Raw genomic sequence first — 16,604 nt, forward strand, 5'->3', positions numbered from 1 at the left:
AAACTGTTTCAGAAAAAGGCTATGTGCATATGATTTATAAGACCTTTCTTTACATCCATGGCTTTTTGGTGCAGATACAAAAGGCTCACTCATTTTTCCACTTATGCGGCTTTTAACTTGTTCTTAATGATTCAGGATGCTGACAAGTTCTCCGTAAATTACTTAAAAGCATCTTTTGAATGATTTAAAGTTGAAGCTGTTAAGCCAACTGATAATGCACAAACTTCCACAGTCATTACCACATACTTTAATGTCTGTCCCTTCATGGTGGTTTTCCGTAGCCAGCACACCTTTGATGAAAATGAATGGAGTCTCAAAGATTGAGAGCCAACTCATTTGTAAACCCCAGCAAAGAGAAATCATTTTCTCCATATGGAGGAAGCTGGCTACGGTCCTGACTCCCCTAGAAACTGTCCTGACCTCACTTATTATCAGCATCCTTCCAGCACTCCCAGTAACTTATAGGAGAGCAAGTACAGCATAGCCTATCCACCACGCTGGGATGCAGTGGGACTCCAGAAAAAGAGTTAGGATTAAAGAGCATGCAGTATGCAGACAACGAATAGGTTTGTAGGAAATATTTCTTTTTCGGTTTTCCAGCAGACTGCTCAGATCCCTGCCAGGTAGGCGTTAAGTCTACGCTTTGTTTAGAGGAGAAGCTTGCATAGCTTCAAACACAGGGCAATGAATGTGGGCAGGTAATGCCTGAAAACAGCTTCACTGGTAATTACTGGGAATTTTGAGAAAAAGATATAACAAATAATGAAGTCCATTAAATAAGTATGGTCAGTGGCCATAACACCATGGTCAGCTTTCAGCAGCACAGAAACTGCCAGCTTGCTTAGGGTCCAGGGCCTTAACACCTGGAGGAACAGCACTGACACTTATCTCACCAGTGTGATTGAAGCCAACAGGAACAAGCTCCTGGAAGAACCATCAGAGGAAGAAAGACAGCAGTGGAGACTGGCTTTAAGATGTGCCCATGGACAGAGGATGTCTTCCCACCATTATGAACCAAGGAAATGGCGAGGGCACTCTACTGCCTGGAAGCAAGAAAATTCTGCGGCCTTGACTACTTCTGACAAGAAGTGCTCTGACCTTAGCAAGAAATTCATATGAGATGATATATCTGTGGACAAAATGAATAGAATGTGGGTAAGATACTCTAGGCAATACCTGTATATTGCCTATACATACTAGGCAACGATCCACCTTGTAAAATGTTATCCCAGATCATTCTGGAGCTGGATTAGCCATTTTAATGCAGTCAATTTTGCATAGATTTGTGCAAATCTGTGGAAGAGCAAGTTCTGATCATTGACTAAAGCAGACCTGGACCTAGCAGGAGTGCTGCTGCACAAGCCCCCACGCCTGCAGCCAGAAAGTGAGGGGCAGTGGAGCGATCTGGTGTCAAGGACTCCCAAGAATGGCGTTTGATATCATATGTGACTGTTGTCACACCCTGGTAAAATCTGGTAACATTCGTTACCCAGACCAGAGTTGGGATACACAGCCCGCCTCGTCTCTGGTTTAGACAGTCCATTTACCTTGATCTCTCCCTGTGGGCTTGGCTTCTTCAGACACCTAGGAAAGTGGGCAGAGGATGCTGTGCTGCTCCCTGTGATGTCCTGTCCTCAGTGCTGGCCTGCTTTGAACTGTGCCTCCCAGTAGGCCCTGACCAACCACGTCTGCCACAGCAGCTCCTGGAGCAAAGGGAGCTGAGGGGTGTGCTGCCCCTGCCCACAGCTCCTCTGACTGGAAACTTGGAACCAGGAAATCCCAGGGGAAGAATTCTCGCCTTTCCTGTTCCGTGAACCTGCTCGTGACCCAATTTCTATATAATATTAAATATTAAAGTAATAATTTTATAATAAATGAAAAACTTAAATATAACCTCTATATACATACGTACAAGTAAAAATTCAGAGATGGAGACCTGAAGTCAGGTTGACACTGACCAGGACCAGGACCCTACAGCCAGCAGGACATGGGATGAGTGCTGGCACAGAGATGAATGTGTTGACATGGTACAAACACTTGTTTCCTTGAAACCAGGTTCATTCACATGCTGTTGTGCTGTCTCGTAGACTGACAGAGCCATGGCTGAGAGCTGTCCCTGTGTGAAAGACACGAGGTTGCTACTTTATTCCTTCATCTCAAAATGTCTCGCAGTCAAGCTGTTGGCAGGAAAAAAGTCAATGAATCAGCAGTCACATCCAATGATGATGAAGGCATTGAGCAAGAGCTCTTGCAATTCAGTATCTCAAATAATTACATCCACAGCTATATTTTATTGTAGGTGACTTTATTATAATCCATCTTTATCACTATAAGGACAAGAAAAACAAAGCTTTGGTAGGAGAATTACTACGTATAGAACTGCTCATTGTATTTTTCTTCATAGCGGCTGGCCAGCCTTCCACAAATGATCAGGTCCACTTTTTAGGGATTGTTTGGAGCAGAATTTCTGCCCAGCCCTCTGCTCCCTGTCCTGCTGGTTTGCTGTCACCTCCGTACAAGAACCTTAGGTTTCTAACCTGTAGTGAAGTATATGTAAGTTTATGTGGGTATTTTTGCCACCAGAGGTCAGCGTACACCTCATTAAGTAGCAGCTATTCCTAGCTACTATGATCTAAATTAAAGGGGAAAGTCCTGGGCATCCCCAGACCCTGAACTGCCATCCTTCAAGGATGCAAATTAGTCGTGGTGAGCACAGATGAAGCTGAAATCGTTTTAAATGGGAGGAGAAGGTTGGCCAGGGGTTGGGATTACTCATTACTGTATAAGAAGCTCTCCCTTTCCTACCGGTAGAATGACCTGGAGGATGCAAACCATACCTTTATCATAGAATCGTAGCATCATAGAATCACAGAATCACAGACTCACAGAATCATAGAATCATAGAATCATAGAACCATAGAATGGTTTGGGTTGGAAGGGACCTCAAAGATCACCTAGTTCCAACCCCTCTGCCATGGGCAGGGACACCCTCCACCAGACCAGGTTGCCCAAAGCCCCGTCCAACCTGGCCTTGAACACTTGCACTTTATTGTGCAAATTAAATGAGAAACACAGGTCTGGAGTTTAAGATTGCTCTGTGATACCCACAGAAGCATGGCGCCATCAATCTGGACTTCACTGACAAGAGGGTTTCTAATTCCTAATTGGAGCCATTTTCTGAAATATAGTGCTCTCCTTCCTCTTTTCTGGAAGCCATGTTCAAAACATGCAATCCTTTCTCCCCCTTCCCCAAATCCAACCTCAAAGCACTGTGCAACAACAGTTGTAAAATGCAAACTAAATTGTATTCCTTATAAAGATTGAGTCAAGAAATAGTTTTGAAAATATGATGCCTCGTAATGGCACAAACCTTTTCTCCATCTTGCCAGATGTTTTTGGTCTGGTGAACTTATCTATAAATATTAAAAGGAGTCAAAGACAAAGTATCATGGGAGTTACTGTTTTTTGCTGGGGTAGTCTGACATTGCAGCATGAAATATTCTTTGACCTGAACTTGTTCAATTCAAAATAGGTATATAGGAATATAGTCTCTTTATTCTACATTGGAAAATGTCTCCCTTACTGAGTTCCATGAAGCTCAGGGGCCAAGGTCTTTTTTTTGTGTGCACTCCTTTCAGGCTGACTGATGCCATGCTTCTGCCTCAAGCACTAGAACAAGCTGCAGAGCAGCTCTGCGCCTCTGCAACAGAGAAAACCCACAGCAAAGAGGACTTTTAGCTCTTCTGAGCTGTCTACCTAGGGATGGGTCTTTATTGTTTGCAGTCTTTGTGCTTTGGAAAGTGCTTTGACTGAGCCTGGCATAAGCATATCTGCCCCTTGGCTTTAACAAGGACTAGAATGAATTTATTTAATTATTTAATTATTTGTTTGTTTCAGCCGGACTTGTCTTGAAACAAGTAATAAATGAATAGCAGGTATTATGAATAGAGAGAGGTCTGGCAGACTCTTGACAGAAAGAGGAATCAGAGGCTATTCAAAGTAATAGATGATATAGCAAAGGTGGGTTGGGTGCTTGTTTTTCTTGTTTCTTATAATATAATGCAATGACAGGCAGTAGATTTAAAATTATAAAAATGATAAAAATTATTTTTAAAAAAAGACATTCCATATTATCTGCTCAGTAGATAATTAAGCAAGGTATTAGACACCTGTAGGAACTTTCCCAACTTCCAGAGAGGCTTTAAAAGAAAAAAAACTTAAACATTTGTGCTTTGGAACAGGTGAGAGTCATTAACAGATAGGCATCTTACAGGCCCACTGGTTTACTACATGTTTTCGTAATTCTTCTTCTGAAATGTTTGGTACACTCTTCAGTCAGAGAAGGGTTAATGGGCTTTGATGACCAATGTTGTGATATTATTGACCTTTCACAGGTCTTTAACCAGGGAACCTGGGAGACAGTTTTGTTACCTGTATATCCAACTTCCTCCACAACCTATTTATATACCAAGACACAAGAATGAGACATGCATCTGACTAAAACTGGATCAGATACTTAGCCTGCTGGTGTCAGCTCACACAAGTTTTGCCAGTGCAGCCTTGGGACTGAATTTGCTCCCAGGCCACACCTGCTCCCGCGCAGCTCCGCAGGGACACAGCCTGGCTTTCCATGCTGTCCCTGGCATGAGCTTGCACCCCTGCAGTGAGCACAGCTCATCTACAGGGACCTGTAGCCTCAAAACTCTGGAAAATAAAGTACACATGATGAACAGAGTGAACTAGGCAGCAATGCCTGGGTGATGCTGGCAGTGGAGCTTCTGCTTGGCTTTCGTGGGAGAAATGCCCTAACACCACACTATGGATCTGCATTCGGGGTCACTGAACAAGAGGAAGCTCCAAATTTTGCTATCAACTGTTGCTTTTACCATTAAAATACAGAGTTCCCATCTGATAACGTTGTGGGTTTTTACTTGGTCAGTAGATGTCAGTGATACACATGCACACTCACAAATGGACAAACTTTGAAAACAGAAGGCTTCAAGAAAAAAGGACAGCACTCTTTTTTTCTCCCTGACATCCACAGGGGGTGGAAAAGGGGAGAAGTGAATGTATTTCAGAGGGAAAATGTTCCTGAGAAACATTTGAGATACCTGTGTCCTACCTGTGAATATGGTGAAACAGCAAAACTGGGTAGTGACAATTTCACTGACATGTATAATTTCAGTCTGAATTCTGGAAAGTTTTCATTCATTCTTTGTGAAAGCATGCATTCTCACCTTCCCTTTTCAGACTAGTGTCCCACACACAGCTATACAGTTAAAAAGTATGTTATGTTGAAGTTATTAGGCTAATCCAAAACCTTTCCCTACTGAAAACTGTCTAAGGACTGACTCACTACATTTCAGTCCAGTTTCCTACTAATATGATTTATTTTGCTAGCATAGTAAATCAGGCAGGCAAAACTGAACTTCTCATTCAAGAATAAATCCAACATGGCTTTTTAAGCCTCCAGAACCTTCCTAGCTTCACAGCTTCCTACACAGCGCTGCAAAACTTTCCAAAAATCAGCAGGCCGGCCCAGAAAGTCCTAGATGAATCATTTGACATCCCACTTTGTGCAAAGCAAAGCACCAGATACCAATGAATGTGCCAAATGCCAAAGCAGGACACCCTGACAAATCGCTGAGAGCCCTCACCTCCCCAGTGACAGCAGCTGCAACTCCACCAGCTCTGAATCCCTCCCCTGCATCCAAACACGCTCCTCTCTTACACTTCCAGGAAATGGAGGTAGAAGCATTTTGAGCTAATGCTGGGAGAGACCCAGGGCCAGGATTGGGCAAAGGTTTCCAGCAAATGAAGATAATAAGGGCGAAATTATGCATTATGAATAAAAGTATAATGCATATAGATCAAAGAGGGAATTATTAGAGGGTGTTGGGTTTTTTTAATTTGGTCAATGCAAAGGAAGTTTGTCAGATAATCACTATTTAAACTATCTTTGACCCAAAACTCAGTTTAGATGGGGACATGAATGCTACGCTTCTAGCCACAACTTCCTCATGCAATATGCAAAGCAGAGACACAAATTAAAATCAGTTTAGCTGCTGTGAATGCCATGGTGTGACCATACAGGTTTAGCAGGGCTGTCTGAATGCGGCCAGCCAAGTACAGCACCTGTAACACCTCCAATGAGGGCACTTGAAACGTTTGCAGGAAGATTAATCCTCTCCTGACTATAAAGATTCATACCGCCTGCTCGGAATGATCCAGACCTGTGGCCAGGTTTGCTCTCCTCCTGTTTGACATAAATGGATTGACAAGCCATCAACCAGCTGGCTAGAGACCAGTGGAGGGACACCAAGATGGTTAGGGGCCTGGAGCGTACCGTGTATGAGGAGAGGCTGAGGGAGCTGGGTTTGTTCAGCCTGTAGACATCTCTGGGGAGATCTGGCTCTATCCTCCACGACTTCATGGGTGAAAAGGCAGAGTCAGGCTCTCGAAGGTGCCCAGAGAGGCTGTGAAATCTCCATCCTTGGAGCAGTTCAGAATTTGACTGGACATGGCCATGAGCATCCTGCTTTAACTGTGAAAGTCACCGTGGTCTAGGCAGGCGGCTGGCCTAGAGGAGCTCCAGAGGTCCCTTCCAACACAAATTACATGTTGATTCTGCTTTTCACACAAATATTTGGGGAATGGCTGTTCTTTCTAAAAACACTGGCATTCACACACGACTATAGCTGTATAAAGCAGGGGAACCTAGTATTGTTTGGTTATTATTTCTCACTTGCTTTTGTTATTCATGGTCCCCTTTAGCAAAGAGAGTAAGTCAAAGAGGGGAAATGCTCCTGGTAACACCAGCTACCACTCATCTGTCATGAATACCAAGCAGTGAAAGTAAATATATTATTGTGATCCACTGTAAATTGATATTTGCTTTTAGCACTTGTTTCACATCTTTTCTATATGACTGCCTTGGCTGCCTGTGTTTCAGGTAACGATGTCTGTTAATTACATAAAGCACAAACCCCAAAGAGAGAGTTTTTAACATGCATTTGACCCAGCAATTGTTGTTGAAGCCCTGACACCTGAAAACTTTTTCTTCCCCCAGGCAATTTAATGAGAGTAGCACTCACCGCAAGCCTAGTATGTAAAGTGGTGCTCCACAGAGTATTTCTGGCACCAACATCAAAATATACAAGAGGCCTCCTGTGATACACAGGGGATTACTATCAAGTCATTTGCACTACTTTGCGCTGAACAGTTCCACACTACAAATATGCTAATCAAGAGGAAAGAAAAAGTTGATGTAAACTTGCTATGTAAGTATAATACTTGTTTTTTGTTTCATCTTTGCCTTTGTACATGACTCACTCTCTTCCCGAAGTTCCTCAACAGCCTGAGTACCCCTCATGGGAAGCATGCGTGCGCTCACGGATTGGCACCAGCGAGAAATTGGCATCAGAGGAAAAACATGATTATGAATCGGCACTGTGCAGACCTTAGATGCCTGGCTAGGAATAAAAGGTACTTTAAAACTCTTGAGCTCAGCACTGAACATCTGATGGGCAGAACACGAAGCCACTATGCTGCCAGCTGTCTGTGTACATCTCCATTACCCCTTTCTGCTCTGGCTTTACTCCTAGGGGACCTTTCCGCAAATGAATTGCCTTTCCAATTTTTTTTTCTAAAATGCTGGCCCACCTGGGAACACTAAAGGAAGATCAGATTGGCTTACAGCCCTTGCAACTTCCAAAATTTTCAATATGCAAACCAGTAAAAAGAGGCAGTGAAAGTACTGACTCTCTTTTGTGAATAAGCCAACAGAGCAGCCTTCCTGTGCTTGCTTTTTTCGGTTGTTGATACACCCACATACATATGGGCACATCCAGACGTAGAGCCACAGATCCCAGTTTGAAAACCAATTTTCCTGCAGGCTTTCTCTGAAGGCAGTCATTGTCAAACATTTCAGAAGTATAAAAAAGGTGACTTTGAAGACATATGTCAATCGAGGAAGCTTCTTACTAATCTGAGGCAGTTAGAAAATGACTCATTCTCATGAATAAGAACATATATTTCTCATAACCCTTTATCTGGTATAATGTAAAGCTAGATATCAGTCAAGTATGCCAAGTCATTTTCAACGTCCTCTTGCACCCTGACCTTGTTTAAACGTTGTAGTGTGAAACAGCAGCACCCCACAGGCTGACTGCCCGCAGACCCCACAGCAGTCTTTCTGTGACTTTTCATTTGCCTGCTTCTTCATTGGTGCAATTAACCTGGAAACACCTTGGAAATGCTTTCTTTAGAAGAAAATAAACCCGTTAAACTGTGAAAGGAATACACAGCAATGTGGAATAAGGTGGATGGCAGTGCACTTGCAATGCTCATGCTGCAAGCTCTCTGCAGAGCTGTGCTGTCGGACAATGTTCAAGCCTACTCTCCTGCCTGTTTTTAAGAGCTGGTGTGCTGGGTTGCTGGGATAGAGTTAATTTTCTTCATGGTAGCTAGTACGGGGCTATGGTTTGGATTTGTGCTGGAAACAGTGATGACAATTCAGCAATGTTCTAGTTATTGCTGAGCAGTGCTTACACAGAGCCGAGGCCTTTTCTGCTCCTCACACCGCCCCGACAGCGAGCAAGCTGGGGGAGCACAAAAAATTGGGAGGAGACACAGCCAGGACAGCTGACCCCAACTAACCAAAGGGATATTCCATACCATATGACGTCATGCTCAGCAATAAAAATCTGGGGGGGAGAAAAAGGGGGGGGGGGGGGACATGTTCAGAGTGATGGAGTTTTTTCTTCCCAAGTACTGTTACGCATGATGGAGCCCTGCTTTCCTGGAGATGGCTGAACACCTGCCTGCCCATGGGAAGTGGTGAATGAATTCCTTGTTTTCCTTGCTTGTGTGCATGCCTTTGCTTTATTTATTAAACTGTCTTTATCTCATCCCACGAGTTTTCTCACTTTTCCGCTTCTCTCCCCCATCCCGCCGGGGGCGAGTGAGCGAGCGGCCGCGTGGTGCTTAGTTGCCGGCTGGGGCTAAACCATGACAGCTATCCTCTCTGAAACCTCCCATCTTCCTTTCTAACTATAGCACAGACCAAGAAGGCAAAGCACTTACGAGTCAAACTTTTATACCCTTGCCTTTTTTCTAGCCACTTGTTTTATGGGAATTTTTCCTTTCAAAAGGGATTTCTTCTCATAGCACCCAACTTTAAGCAGGAGTCTTGCAAAACTACAGGAAACTGAGTAGTCTTGGAGGGTGCACAGGCTTGGTATAAAAGGAGGGTTTGGTTTTAAGGAAAATAAGGAGGGGGAGTGTTTTCAATAGGGTTATGGAACAACTGGTGTATGAGTAGGGAAGGTGCTGTAAATTGAGGTATAACAACCTGGCAGGACTTTTTATTTTTAATCTTCTTGGTAATGCAATCAGCTCCTGGTGTTTGAAGTCATTAAGGAGTCTGCTGTTCTTGAAATAGTGTAATTTTGTTAAGGCTGTTTTCTGTTGTCTTTCTTGGTTTGACTCTTGACAGAATTTATCTGGGCATTTCTTAGTTTTGTTTCCTTTCCCTTGCAGAGGGAGGGAGTGATTCTGAGGCTAGAAATGGCCTCTTCAGAATGAAAGCTGGGGCTGTCTTGTGTATTTGGGTAATGCAAAAGAAAGAAAAAAATGGAGTTCTACAAAAATCTTTATCCCCTTGTGTGGATTTGCAATGGCTTCATCTTAAGTGGATTCTCCTTTTCCTTCTGTGTCATTTTATAACTCCAGCACAGAAACCTGGCTTTCATGTCAGTCGTATATTTTTGCTTAGCCCACGCAGGTGTTGGGGGGGTACAAAACAAGACGATTGCCTACTGTTGGCTGTTTACAATACAGCATTGAATTACTGCTGTGTTTCCCCCTCAGTATATTACATGATCACCTGAAGTGTTCAGAGACCATTTTCTTGTTACTGAGTAACTCTTATGCAACTGAGGGTGCAGAAAAGAGGACAAAACAGAAAAGCAAACAAAAATAGAAACCTTTTGTGGAAACTGCTTATTCTACTACTATGTATTTTCTGCCTCTCTTGGGTATTTTTTGCAGATATTTCTTATCAATTGTATACTGCTAAACAGAAGATCCGTAAGTGATCAGGATCTTTGCTGTTAGTAAAATAGACCCATCAAATAGAGAGGCACAGCTTTTTTTTCCCCCCAAACTACCTGACTCTTGCAGTGCTTTACCTTTATGATTATTGTTGCATTTGCCTGATGCAGCTAATTGAAGCAGCAGTTAATCCAAAGCTTTTGTCATTAACTCTGTTTGTAAGCTAACTAACTTTGTAAGCATTTCTATACTGATAGCACCATACCAATGGTATACATACTTCAGCATTTTTTTTTTCCAACATTCACCCTTTGCTATTTATGCTGTGCAATCAGCCATGTGGGTAATGAATTCTGTTTTCTTTCTGCACATGGGTGACTGAACTGTTATAAAGCATGTGCGTTCCTCAGGCCTGAGCAGCTAAATTTGCTGTGAATGCCCCAGTCCATTTATGATTATGGTATTCAGACCAAGCAGAGCCGTATCCCCCATTCACATGAACCATTACCTGGCTATGAGAAGGACTGAGGGACTGAACAGAGTCCAATCCAAAGCAGTTTTAGAAATATTTTGTTATCTTCTGTGGTGTTTTGTTGGGTTTTTCCCCTCAAAAATTGCAGAATGAGCAGACAGAGAATAATATTGGCAGCTTATCTCTTTTTTTTAGTAGGTAAATATCTTGCCATCTGGGAGATGGATAGATTGTGACAGTGAGAAGAACCATGCTTTGCCAAATCCTCATCTGAATATTGTGTTGCAAAGTCTTATGTCATCTTCCAACATTACCACCTTTGGAGTCAGAGTTGGTATCAGCCGGTTTCAACTGTTGGCTGCCTCTGGGCTAGATTTTTCTTGTGTTTGCTACAAAGGAGATAGGGCTGCAGACAGACTTGTGCTTATCCAATATAGCTACCTCTCCACACTCCAGGGCAGAGCAGGACATCTCCAGACACTGCAGTTGTAAGCTGTAGGCCTCTAGGGTGCTGGGTGAGGCAAAACTGATCCAAACCTTTCTTGGGAGAGAGCGTTCTTGCTTAAGTTGTTTGCTGAACCCTTCTTGCAATGTGTGCATAGGTGTAAGAGGAAGGGGATGGCCCACCGGGCTATGGAAAGGAAGATGCTGAAGGGACAGGAACCTCTGGTATGACCACGGGTAAGGTTGCCCTACCCAGGGAAGCAAGTTGTCCTGCTCCATCCAGGCCCACAAAACCTGCTCTAAACAAGACTCTTGCAGACGCTAACCCAGTCACGAAATGGCATCAAGGTACAATGACCCTCCTGGAGTCCAGTTAGAGGGAAACATCAGATCTTGCTGCAAATATCATGACAGGAAGGTTGTCCAGCTTTGCTTTACATATAATTCTCCATGTAACTATGGAAATAACCTTGTGTTCACTCACTTCATTGTTCATACCAGTTTCCAGACAAGCTTTCAGCCTATTACCTTTCTCATCTGAGCCCTTCCTTATGTATTGCTGTCACCTGAAATCTTAACAAAAAATTTCCTGTAGAAGAATGTAAGTTATACATATCTTATTCTTTTTTGACAGCCATGCTAAAAGTTTAAAAGAGAGATGTTTTTTTTTTCCTTTTTCTTGTTTGCTGGAAAATGCCCTAGCTTTGTTGCTACAGAAATAAATTGTTACAGATGTCTCACCACCCACATGGAGCTACCAGAACATCACATCCAGACACAGTTCAGAAGCTCAGTAGAGGCTGGAAGCTGAGCGAGGGCTTTGGGCTCTTTTTCCAGTGGGTGATTGACTTTAGGTATGTGCTGGTTTGTGCTGGGATAGAGTTAATTTTCTTCATAGTAGCTACTGTGGGGCTATGGCTTGGATTTGTGCTGGAAACAGTGATGACAATTCAGCAATGTTCTTGATATTGCTGAGCAGTGCTTACACAGAGCCGAGGCCTTTTCTGCTCCTCACACCACCCCGACAGCGAGCAAGCTGGGGGTGCACAAAAAACTGGGAGGAGACACAGCCAGGACAGCTGACCCCAACTGACCATAGGGATATTCCATACCATATGACGTCATGTTCAGCAATAAACTAGGGGGAAGGTTGACCAGAGAAGGGCCGCTGCTCGGGGACTGGCTGGGATTCGGTCGGTTGGTGGTGAGCAATTGTTTTCATTTGCATCACTTGTCTTTCCTGGGTTTTATTTCTCTTTCTTTGTTATTTTCCTTTTCAGTACAATTAGTTGTTGTTGTTGTTATTATTATTTTGCTTCAATTATTAAACCGTTCATATTTCAACCCATGAGTTTTCTCCCAATTTTTACCCTCCCAATTCTCTTCCCCATCCCATCGAGGGGAGAGTGAGTGAGCAGCTGTGTGGTACTTAGTTGCTGGCTGGGGCTAAACCACAACAAGGTAGAATGAGGTGAGACCCCTCGCTCTTGCAGAAACAGCTGTTCATTTGTGGTGCCTCTGGGGACACCGTAAATGTGGTGAGCAGCCCCAAACCAAACAAAATCAGCACAGCAGTGAAAGCCAGACTTGTCCTACTCTGGGTTGGGCAGTTAAAAGGATCAGCTAATTTTTTTTTCTCCTGTTTGTGTCATTGCTTATCTGGCAATAGGTAATATGATGCGCCTCAGGAGGTGCTGTGAGGCACAAGTAATCTCTGTTTGTAAAGCACTCCAAGGCACTTGACTGAAAGCCGGTAGGAAAGTGTCCCCCCTGGCTACCAGCAGAGCTAGGATCTACACAACAGCTTGGCTCTGGAAGCAGTAATTTATGTATAATGACATGCCAATAGTCCCTTATTATACCTCAGAGCAGCTAGCTCTCTAAGGCACATGCCCTCTTTGGAGTGGCAATCTGACATGTGTTTGCGCACGGAGGTTTTATCAGCCATAATGGCAGCCATACGGAGCAGCAGGTGCTCGAATGAGAGCATAACCTTCCGCTCTCAAAAGGTCAGAAGCAGCTGCTGTGCCGGCTCACCTGGCCCAAAGTGGATCTTAAATATCCCCACTGTTATTTCCATGTACGCCCAGAGCACCTATAAGCCCCTGCGCGGATCAGGACCCCGTTGCATCAGGAACCATCTGCAGGCAGAACAAAGGCGGCGGTGGCACAGGCACCTTGTTATCTCAGACAGGAGGCGACAGATGGATGCAGGTCAAATGGAAAATAGACAGAAACAAGGAGACAGCATCAGACAGTACAAGTGATGTCACCCTCTGGTCTTAACCATTTTCCAAGCTTTTGCTGGCATCCCTGCAAGAAAATACTGCTGAGGTCAGATATGAGAGGGCAATAGGAAGGAGAGAATGATGTGTTTCTCTGAATGCTCCTCAGTGAGTTGGGCATCTTGCATTGAAGCTGGGGGCGTAACACATGGCTGCTTTTCAGGGTGACTGAAATTGCAAGCAGCTAGACTATCTTTGACAGAGGGGAAACAATAGAAAAGCCACAGAAGACAGCAAAAATACTGGGCAGACACTTGCTGGAGGACCCTGGGAGATTTTAAAGCTAAAGTTCAAAACAATGAGGGGAAAAAATGGTGTCTTTCTCCCCAGTTTCTCCTGTGCCCAAGCAAACAGCACTTTACTATATGATCTCCATAAATTAACTGAACTGTATCAAAGAAATATTTGACTCTGTTTTTCCCTCAAAAGAAGACAACTTGGAGTTGCTGTGCTTTGTATGTGCTAGCATACACCGGCTCTGTGCTTGAACCACAGGACAGTGTATGCTGGGGCAGAGGCAGGGTGCACACAGGACGCTTTTCAACCTGAGATGGGTAGACCTGATGATATCATTTACCTTTTCTTAGATGTCTGACACTTTCAGGGTGGATTAAAAAAAAAAAAAACATGAACAATTTTTCTGCTTTCTCACTTTTGGTCTGACCTTGGGCATTTTTGGAAGCAGATGCAAAATTAAGTTTGCCTAAGTTTTGAATGAAAACATGTCTGTGTCCTGTTGAGCAGTCCCCTGAGAGCATGCTTTTAAAAATTACCACACATTGCATCAGAACGACTCATCAGAAAGAGCTCTTCAGTTTATCCCAGCACTTTGTGTTCCCTTCTTTTTTTTAACCCCCCACAAATGAGATCTTAAAGTAGGCACAAAACCCACCCGGATCCACATCAAGTCGCTTCAAGGAAGCAAACTGCCTGCGTTGGCCTTGTTGTGAGTGCTCTGCCGACTGGCTCCCCCCTGCCCTGTGTCGAACTGATGGCAGAAATCAGGGATATGTCTCAAAGGTCCTGAGTGCAAGGCTGTGCTCAGCAAGCAGCACATCGGTCAGGCAGAGCCTCCTTCGCATATAAAAATGTCATTCCGGTCACACCAAGAGACTGCAGAAGGTTAATTTGTTATTTAATCTAGCATATCGTTATTGTAAGTAGCTGGCACACAGAAGATCAGAGTTTCTTTGTATGATAAAATGATGATAAAATTCACTAGGACTGAAATGAGTTTCTGCATCAGACTAAACCATAACAGATACGAGTAAATGTGCCACATTTCTGTGCGTACACTGTTCTCTGTGCTCTTTAAATTTGTTGTATGTCTATAAACACTTAATATTTTAAAAGGAATATATACATACACACACACACACACACACACACACACATATATACTGATGGATGGGGGAAGTAAACTCCTAGCATTTCACAAAATACTCGTTTTTGGTAATTATGCAAAGCCATTCACTGTTTAGTAGGTTAGTTTCATAACAGACCAGTTTGACTGTAGTGGGTTAGAACATGCCAATTAAGAAGACAAAGAAACATAATTCTTCTTCATAAATTGGCTAATTGCCATGAAAACTCTGCAACTTGGAAAGTCTGACTGTTCTGCAATGGACAGTATGTAAGAAAAGCAATGTTCTGATTTAAATTAAAGCCTCCCATGCCCCCTGGCAGGAAAGTGTCTATATTACCTGCAGCTCTGCTTTGAGTTTGTTACAAACGCCAGCTATATATTTATCAAAATTTTTAAAGTAGTGAGCACATGAGAGTGTGAATGAAATTCGAGTCATGCTATGTCTCTGGTATTTTAGAGAGAGAAAGGAAAGAGGAAGAAAGACCAGTCCCCTGAACTGCTGATTAGGGCACTCGCTGGATATAGGAAGGAGGAAGCAAGATTAGAGTGCCTGCACCGAAACACGTGCTAGTATTTTATCTTGAAAGTTCACTGAAAAAATGTTTGGCATCTTCATACTCCACAACTTACAGAGGGGTTTGAACTCTTGTACGAAGACCAAAATTTGCATGGAGGCTGAGAGCCCTGGATGAAAGCAAGGGTCCCCTCAGCCAGGCTGAGAAGTCCCAAGGAGCAGGGGGATTTGGCACACCCCAGAGTTACTCCCACCGACTTCCCATCCTGACTGCTGGCACTCAAGGATCCACTTCACTCTTCCTGCAAGTCTTACAGGCAGTCCCAGAGCCAAGCTTAAGGCTGTCAATTCTGTTACCAGAACAGGTCCGAAATCCACAGGCACTGTCACACTGAGCCTGCTAGCAGTCAAATGACATGCTTCTGAAAATGTCACTTTCTTGTCTTTATCCACAATCTATTCTCTGCCTGTCCTTGCTATCTAGCTTGTCGCACTGCCCCTGCAGCCTGCTTCTCGGCTCCTGCGTGATTACCCTCCCCTCAGTTCCCACCTTATCCATGAATCCAGGCAGAGCTGAATTCACTCCACAAACAGAAGACCCCCCAAAGCCCCTGGCGGCACTGCTGGAAATCCCCTCCCGTGTACACAAGAGGACCAAGAATATACTTCTGAAGCATTTCCTTTTTCTTAAATCTTGTCTGCACGTGAGGAGAATGCAGCTGCCAGCCTGACAAGCGGGAAAGAATCGCTGCAAGGTGCAAGGTGCCTCTGTGAGCCTGGGGGTACCTGGGGCAATACCAAATAGAAATAGCAAAAGCAATAGCTCCCCTGCAGGAATGACAGCTATTTCCACTACTGCATCCCAGGATGAAAGTTTGTGTGCGTTGCTGCATTCTCACTCTGCTGTGAAATGATCATAGGAAGTCTTTGTCTCTCAATTTTAAATGTTACACTGCTATTTGCCTTCCAGCTTGGCTTCTTTAAGAGTACGGTGGGATCATTTTCTTTCCTCAAACTTTAAGTTAGAACAGATGATTTTCTCATACAGTCACACAATCCCAGGTGTCATGGACTTTAAAAAGAATTACATATATATGTGTTTCTATTTATATCCTGAAACTTGTGGTAAAATCACAAGAGTTGGCATCATTGGCTCTTGGAGTACCTGGACTCTTTTTCATGTGAGAATAAAACTTCACGCACTTCCGACAGAATTACTGCTTTGTTGGTCACGGAAGTGAATAATCATAGCTCCGTAGAGTTCAGCATGTCCCTTATTTTCATTGAGCGGAGCTAAGTCAGTTCACAAATGAGATCTTGCCTCTTAAAATGAGTTCATCAAAAGCTTAAATGAAGTCTGTGCCATGGGGAAAATACTGGAAAAGATTGGAGACCTCTGCTCTGGTTGTATCTGGATACCTGCTGTCAGATCTTGTCATCCTTGGGATAGCAGCATAACAGGAAGGCTAA

The 16,604-nt window shown here is 43.6% G+C and overlaps 1 protein-coding gene across 1 annotated transcript in view; it reads left to right on the plus strand.

Annotated features, from left to right (window-relative positions):
- The first annotated feature begins 265 nt into the window (after window positions 1-265).
- Window positions 266-16,604, plus strand: part of LDHB (lactate dehydrogenase B) — a 55,981-nt gene continuing 39,642 nt past the window's right edge. Inside the window, exon 1 of the mRNA XM_075758847.1 lies at window positions 266-277. The gene's annotated coding sequence lies outside the window, so the exon portion shown is untranslated. The remainder of the gene's footprint in view (window positions 278-16,604) is intronic.

This window comes from Balearica regulorum, chromosome 1, assembly GCF_011004875.1.
Source record: "Balearica regulorum gibbericeps isolate bBalReg1 chromosome 1, bBalReg1.pri, whole genome shotgun sequence".
In the NCBI taxonomy this organism is placed as follows: domain Eukaryota; kingdom Metazoa; phylum Chordata; class Aves; order Gruiformes; family Gruidae; genus Balearica; species Balearica regulorum.